The sequence below is a fragment of the Calidris pugnax genome, unplaced genomic scaffold (assembly GCF_001431845.1).
Source record: "Calidris pugnax isolate Ruff unplaced genomic scaffold, ASM143184v1 scaffold147, whole genome shotgun sequence".
NCBI lineage: Eukaryota > Metazoa > Chordata > Aves > Charadriiformes > Scolopacidae > Calidris > Calidris pugnax.
This window is the reverse complement of record NW_015092359.1, coordinates 485,798-494,067: the sequence shown is the minus strand read 5'-3', so window position 1 is coordinate 494,067 and position 8,270 is coordinate 485,798. Positions and strand designations below refer to the sequence as shown.

The 8,270-nt window shown below is 46.4% G+C and overlaps 1 protein-coding gene across 2 annotated transcripts in view; it reads right to left on the bottom strand.

The window, feature by feature from the left end:
* Nucleotides 1–8,270, bottom strand: part of FOXN2 (forkhead box N2) — an 85,973-nt gene that overhangs the window by 33,577 nt on the left and 44,126 nt on the right. The window lies entirely within an intron of this gene.

The window sequence follows — 8,270 nt, the reverse complement described above, 5'->3', positions numbered from 1 at the left end:
CTTTCTTTCTTTTCTTTCTCTCTTTTCTTTCTCTCTTTTCTTTCTCTCTTTTCTTTCTCTCTTTTCTTTCTCTCTTTTCTTTCTCTCTTTTCTTTCTCTCTTTTCTTTCTCTCTTTTCTTTCTCTCTTTTCTTTCTCTCTTTTCTTTCTCTCTTTCCTTTCTCTCTTTTCTTTCTCTCTTTTCTTTCTCTCTTTTCTTTCTCTCTTTTCTTTCTCTCTTTTCTTTCTCTCTTTTCTTTCTTTTCTTTCTCTCTTTCTCTCTTTTCTTTCTCTCTTTCTCTCTTTTTCTCTCTTTCTTTTCTTTCAAAAGAATTTCAGTTCAGAAAGCAACCTCGTGGGTTTCTTAAGAGCTTTTTTAGGAGTGAGGACAAACCGGGTGCAGGGTTATAGCCGGCACAATATCCTCCCAAGAGCGAAGGATCGAATCCCAGCACATCCAGGCTCCTTCCGCTGTGCAGGGAAGCGCGACCAGCATCAGAAACGGAGTCCAACCACACAGTTTTTTGACCAGAATAAATTGTTCTCGGCAACTTTCATTTTGCTCCTACCTAATTTCCAATGACTGAGCGCATTATGAATCATTCGACCTTTTCTTTTTCTTTTTCCAGCTTCAGAAGTTATCCGGGCCCTTCTGACCCTCTCAGCGGACAACGGAAGTGCACTTAGATTCATTACGTATCACTAAAGCCATCTAACGCTGAAAGCACCTTCCCATTCCTAAACCACGAAAACCAGAGCTCGTGCTGCTGGTACCAGCAATGCCTTGCCCATAAGAGGCTCTTTTGCCTAAATTCCTAGCCCTCTGCCTCCCAGAAAGCATGGGCTGCAGCTTGCCCTGATGGCTACCACACCTCTGGCTCCTTCAGAGGGAGGAGCGGGGCCCAAGCTGAGCCCTCTTTGCCCATTGGGACCAGGGTGAGCTGCTTTGACCTAAGAGAAGACACGTTTGAATCTCAGATCCATCCGGCTTCAATATGTCACGTGAAAGTTGGGTGTGGGGCCACCAAGGCCACCCCTCCACTGCATTTACAACCCCGGCCTTTAAAGCAGAGCCACTGGTGGGTGGTTTTTCCACTTACTCTTTCGTTATCTTGGGTCTTTGAGCAACCTGGTCTGGTGGGAGGTGTCCCTGCCCATGGCAAGGGGGTTGGAGCTCCATGATCTTTAAGGTCCCTTCCAACCCAAACCCTTCTATGATTCTATGGTTCAAAACGCAAGCAGAGTTCAGCAGGAGCGTCTCCCCTCTCGCCCTTTCTATTTCAGTGGAAGGAGAAAAAAAAAAAAAAAGCCAACCAACTACAAACCAAACAAACCCTAAAAAGATAAAAAGCTGAAAGTGCCCTGAAGTCGCCACCCCCTCACGGAAACAAAAAAAACCCAACAAACCACCAACTTGGCCTTTGAACGGGCATTTTATTTCAAGCAGGGCGTAGCGCAACACTGCAAATGAAATAAAACGTTTGTACACCTCCTGGAAAAGGTTGTCACCTTTATTGTTCCTCAGCCTCCTCTGTTCCTCATTAAGTCTTTTTTGGCTTTTAACCATTCTATGTTGTTAAAAACCCAGGAAATCTGTATCAATAAAGGCAGTAACCAAGATTTGAAGCTTTCCAGAGTGTCTTCTGCATCAGGCCCTTACCTCCACCACCAACCAGGGTCACCTCCGCTCTGCTGCTGCCTGTGAAGTGACCGGTGGTTGCAGCAGTAGATTTGAGGAGGGGGGCAAGGGAGGCCAAAGAAAGCCCAGTGCAACCCCTAGAAAGGCTTCAGCTTTCCACCTCATATCGCACTCATCTCTAAAACGGGCCACAGGCAGAATTCCCATGATGGGCTGCAGAGGCCCGTCAGGTCCTCTGCAGGTGCTGAGGACTTGGCAGAAGGTGCCCTTCATTCTACCCTTGTCACCTCCTGCTCAGAGCCAAGACAGACTCAGCAGAAGCTGCTGGTGCCTCCTGGCCTGGCTCCAGGGCTGTCCTTGAAGGTACTGCCCGCTCAAGGACATGCTGTGATAGCTTTGCCAAGGCCACTCTCATCACTGCAGCTCTCCTTCCCAGCTCCTGCATGGTTTCTGCCAGAGGCTGATTGCCCTCTCCCCTTCAGGACACAGTCATGGCTCTTCTTGTCTCGCTCTCACCACAGGTGGTGAAATGCAAGCAAAAAGAAAGATAAAAAAGAAGCAGTTTGGGTGGGGTTTCTTTTCTGCTCTGGGCAGAAAATAGGCCCTTCCACCTCTCTCATGTCAGGGTCAACATCCTCAGACCTTCCCTCTTAGGTGCTACTTGTAGGTGGCATTTACATGTGCATCCTGGGATAAGGCTTTCCCCGGGCAGCAAGGACGGTCATCCAGACCTGGTATGTGGAGGACAACCCCACTGGGAAGATGAAACCTGCCTCCCAGCAGTTGAAACCTGCTTCTCCAGAAAGGAGAGGGCACAGCAGGGACTCTCCATGGGACATATCAGCTGAACCTGATCCATGCCACCCAGCGCCATGAAAGCACCTCCTCACCCAAGCCAGTCACCCGTCCTGCCATCTGTAGGAGAAGACACGACCAGTGATCTCAGGTGTGACCTAAGAGCATGGAGAGCAGGGAAGGGCAAGAAGAGAACCGCTAAAAAGCAGAGGGGCAAGTGCTGGAGGTGTGGTGGCATGGACGTGTGGTACGAGAGCCACCAAGCCCCAGTTGCTGTGCTGGGATTTCTGCCACACGTGTACCATCAGCCAGGCTTCGTAGTGCCTCAGCATTATGAAACCACAGGCACTTTGATCCTGGTGACCTACAATTGGTGTATCACCCTGTGGAAAGCCGGCATAAGAAAAGTTTGTCAGGTTAAGCCACCCAGGAATGGCATTGTGTCCTTCAGAAGAGCAAACCAGGGTGCTGTTTGCAGGATATGGTTAACCTTTGTTCCTGCCCAGGGATGCTGTGAGAGAAATGCTTGTCCAGCACGGGTTGGACACCTGCTTCTCCTAGGACTTCTTGTTGCAAGCGGGATCTCCAATTTGCATTGGCAGGTTGTTTGAAGGAATAACTTCAAAGAGACTTCCTCTTTCTCCAGGTCGTGTGTCTGCCTATTTAGCTCCAACACCGTTAACGTTCTGCTTGCGGTTTCTGTCTGGGAATGTCTCCCATTTTCCTCTCCCGTGCCACTGGTCTAGTCTGGCATTTGATCTCTGTCCTCACCCCAGGGAAAGCCACGAGGGATACTGCGCAGTGGGCAACTTGTAGCATTTCTCCTCCACCCATCCTGCCTCCTGCCACACGTGCTCCGTCTCGTGTCTCTTGCAATGTCCTAAATGGGACTCAGTGCTGAAGTTCTTGTTCAGATCTGGTTCTAGCTATACACAGACAGGTCCAAAGCCCCTCATTTTAGGGACTGAATATGCTCTCTGTTTTTTCCCACCCTTCACAGTTCCTCCTAAGGTTGAGGGTCTGTTAACATCTCCCAAGACCTACAGGTCTCCACTGAGTATCTCTGCAGTGCAGACCAGAGCTCAGACAAGCAGGTAACTACAGAGGAAGTCTTAGGGGCAATACTATCTGGCAAAATGAATAATCGGGTGCTTCCCCAGCCACACCACCAAGGCCACCACACTGATGGGGAAGATGTTCAGTGCTGCTTGTAGTATCCCTCCTCTGCATGTTGCATGTTGCATTGCCACGTGTTGAATCGCCAATCACGACTCTACAACACTGGATATTCAAAACCATTTAGTCTAGATCTTAAGAAGAAATTCTTTCCTGTGAGGGTGGTGAGGCACTGGAACAGGTTGCCCAGAGAAGCTGTGGCTGCCCCATCCCTGGAGGGGTTCAAGGCCAGGCTGGATGGGGCTTTGGGCAACCTGGTCTAGTGGGAGGTGTCCCTGCCCATGGCAGGGAGTTGGAACTGGATGATCTTGAAGGTCCCTTCCAACCCAAACCATTCTATGATTCTATGATTAGAAAGATAAGAAGTTACCTGTGTTAGAATCTGAGTTTGACATCACGGCTGTGCTGGAAAACATTTTGGGTGGGAACATCAATCATACTTGCAGCTTGTTGTTTGGTATAGCTTCTGCTAGCTCAGTAAATGACGTAAGTCCAAACCTGCATAAGATGGGCCTGCCAAAACAGAATAGTGAACATTTCGCTAGTTAAGCTCTGACACTTAAGAGGGACATTGTTTTTCAGGCTTCTAAAAGATACAGCTGGAAAATCGTCACCAAGAGACCAGGCTGGTGCAGCCTGGTTTGAAAGCTCATGCAGAGGTACCTAATCAAGTATGGATGAATCAACCATGGAGTAAAGCAAATGTGTCTTCCTTAGCAATGCTCTGGGATTATATATTTAGCATCATCATCTCTTTACTCTCAAGGAGGAGGAAGTTTATCTGTAGACTTGCTATCCTCAACAATGTATGAGGAACAAAACCAGCATTTTTACTACTGGAAAGAACCTTGCGTTCTTAAGAAACACCTTACCTCCCTCTCTTCACAGCAAATACAAATACCTTACAGAAAATAGTAGCAATTTCCTAAATAAGACCAAGTCAATTGTTTCTGTTGTGCACAAACAAAAAGATTCATGCCTTTTAGTAGATAGCCCACTATGTAATCTGCCAGGCTGAATTACCCAGAGATACTTTGTTTTGAAAGGAGTGCAGAAATCCTGCAGGTTTAATTGCCAATAAATCAGCATGACCTCCACTCCCTGACACTTTTTTTTTTTCACAATGATCTTTTCAAGCAGAAAATGAAGAGACTGATTTTTACAGTGTGTGCATACTGCCTTTGGAGAGATAAGAGCAATGACACACAGGCAGGTTCCTCCATTAAAAGCTATCCTAGATAATGAAGGACTCAATCAATGGTGTGTTCTGTTTGCTTTCTGGTTATTTTCACCTTGTGTTATGGCGCTCTCTTTTTGTTATGATTAGGAGAGTACTTGCTTGTTTAACAATTGCCTTTCAACTCGTATCCGTGTACTCCGCAGTACTCAAAATTAATTTATTTGTGGTTTATTTTTATACTGATGCTTAAAATTTTTAAGGCAAATGGCAATAGTTCAAGTTCTGAGCTGGGGTTAAATATCTGTCGAAGAACTTGGCAGTCTAAAGAGAGCTTGAGTATTTTTAAAAGAAACTATTTTGATTTCAATACAAAACGCTTATTATGGTGCTTCTCAGTAACAAAGGTTTTACGGTTTTACATTATTATTCAAAAGAAGAGGTGTGATTTAAAGCCCAGTGAAAAACCTGAAAGCTAGCCCTTCGTCTACAGCACATTATAAGCTTTACTTCTCATATCAGCTTTTATTTAGCCCATCTTTAATCCAAATATCTTCAAGCGTTTGCGAGTGCTTAGCTTCAAAACACCATCCGAGGCAGCTGCTTATTAGAATCATCTCCTCTAATAGAAAGGTGGGTTGATACAGGGAGGGACTGGACTGAGAGCATTTCATCCACGCATGGTGGTGGGCTGGGGGTTCAGCAGCTCTGGAATAATCCCTGGAGAGATTTGCTCTCATCCTGCCATCATGTTTGTGGCTGAATTGGGAACGGGGCAGAAGAGCTGTGGGCTCTGGTGTCACGTGTTTTTGGACCCGCCTGACACAGGCTGGTGATCCTGAGGGACAAGCAGGAGTGCATATTTCTTATAAATATCTCTTATGTATATTATACATGAGGTTCTTCGTGCAACGCTTTCATGTCAAGAGATTGCCATATAGTTATGCCATCGCTGGTATCGAAGCACTGACCCAGGCAGCCCAAGTTATCAGTTCCAGTCATTTCATGATATGATAAGAGCTCCTAAGGAGTGCAGTGTTGAGTTCTTGATCCTCTCTCTCTATGGCCTATATGGTTTGAGGCTCCACGTGTGTCAATAATCATGGTTTTGCAGCCTGGGTCTGCAGGTAAGTCACCCTTTGTCTGAATCTCCCTCAGATCACAGAATGATATAGGGTTGGAAGGGACCTCTGGAGATCATCTAGTCCAACCCCCCTGCCCTAGAGCAGGTTGTACAGGAACGTGTCCAGATGGGTTTTGAATGTCTCCAGAGATGGAGACTCCACTGCCTCTCTGGGCAGCCTATTCATGTTTAGATGGAACTTCTATGTTCAAACTTGTGCCCATTATCTCTTGTCCTGAATGAAGTTGCTCGATAATCCCTCCATTCCTGAATGAAGTTGCTTGATAATCTCTTCATACAAGAGAAATGTGAGGCATGTGGTCCTCGTACGAGGCAAACAGCAACAGCTGGCTTGGTACCTGCAAACCAATTCTTGATGAACTTTTCAAGCGAGCTTAGAAAAGTCATTCTCCAGTGGATGATATTCCAGCACCAAGCTGGAAAATTCCCTGCCTGTTCCAGTCAAGGACTTCAACCAGGCTCCCTGGCTGGAAATCTTAGACAGATAATGGTCAAGGACCTTGTGTCTGGTTGCTGTGCTGTCTCTTACAGCCAAAACCACATTTTTGCAAAACTTTCTTTTTCAGCTAATGAACTCTGAAATCCTTATCACTGTGTGTCTGGGAGCTGGCATGGCTCCTGCGAGCTCTTTCTGAGAGGCTGATATGTAGAAATAAAATTAAGGAGTACCAAGTAGATAAAATTATCACCCGGTGACCTTGCCATCACTCAGACTATAAAAGGCAGCGTGACAGAAATGGTCTTTGTTATTCTGTAGACGAAAAAATACTCTTTCACCTTTTCATTGCTTGGGCAGAATGTGCTGGTCTGAAGGATCCACCGTGTTGAAACTCACAGCTGTGGGAGTAAAACTTGCTCTCTTCAGTGCACTGACAGTGGGTATAATCTCAGGAGTGAGAGCAGGAGATGGATGAGGCCTTGGAAAATAAGCCCGGACTCAGATGTCCTGATGATTACAGTCTTATTTGGAGAGAAGAAAGGCTATTCAACACCAGCTGGTGCATTTCTCTCTGGCATTCAGCAAGGCCTTCCAGTTGATTAAGGGCAGTATAATGATCATGCAGCATTTTGTTTGGTTGATATATTCAAATACTCATTGCGGCCAGCAAACCTTATGCCACTGCTGGTCCTGGTTGAGTGCAGGAAGCCTTTGCTCTCAAAGCTGGTTCTTTTAGGCACATTCACAATGCCCATCACTCATGGATTATCAAGGTTTTAATCCACTTCACTATCAAAGCCCTAACAGATGGCTTGCCAACATTAAACCTGTTGATCATGGATCTGCTGGGTATCTGAGGCAGTCGTCCTCATAGAATCATGGAATCACAGAATCATAGAATGGTTTGGGTTGGAAGGGACCTTAAAGATCATCGAGTTCCAACCCCCTGCCCTGGGCAGGGACACTTCCCACCAGACCAGGTTGCTCAAAGCCCCATCCAGCCTGGCCTTGAACACCTCCAGGGATGGGGCAGCCACAGCTTCTCTGGGCAACCTCTTCCAGTGTCTCACCACCCTCACAGCAAAGAACTTCTTCCTAATATCTAATCTAAATCTCCCCTCTTTCAGTTTAAAACCATAATGATATCCTTTGCGGCTGGTTGTGTAGACCTCTACACAGGATAATATGCCCTGATGCCCTGCTGGGAATGGCTTGAATGGCATGTCTAGCTCTTCAGCTGGGTGGTTTTTGCACCTGACGCAGCTCAAGCAGGGCTGGGGGGTCCCTGTGCAGCACAGTGCCTCTTGGACACATATCACCATGGCATCTAAGTGTCAGCAGTGGATGGAAGCTCCCCAGGGATGTTTCCAGATGTGAGTAGGAATTCACAGACCCTTGAAAAGCAGCTAAAACGATGGATGGGCTGAACGTGGAAAGGACAGAAAGCAGCTCACATGTGTCTGTGCACACAAACTTGGAAAATGTCCTAATCCCCATCTAAAGCTGGTTTCAGTCAGGAACTAAAATCAGTTCTCCCAACCTCTGCTTCTGTTCAGCTCAGAGGCTTCCAGAGCCTGGTGCACTTTGTCTTTTGGTAACCAAAGGGTCTCTCCTCCAAGCACTTTTCCATCTTCCTTTTGAACTCATCTTGCATCCAAACACCAACCTTTTAGGAAAGACTTCCAAAGGTCCATCACTTTCATGAAGCATCACCTTTTTTTTTGAACCTGGTTTACTTTTTCCCCTATGTAGAATTTGGCAGCATTTGAGTAAAGGTCACCCTGTTCATTGAACCAAACTCTTGCTTTTTAACCAAGGGAAACTACGATTTATTTCTCAAGAAATGAGAGTGGGTGACCATACCAGGAATCAGTTTGGTGATGGGAAAGATGCCCCCACACCATGGGGCCAGAACCAGATGG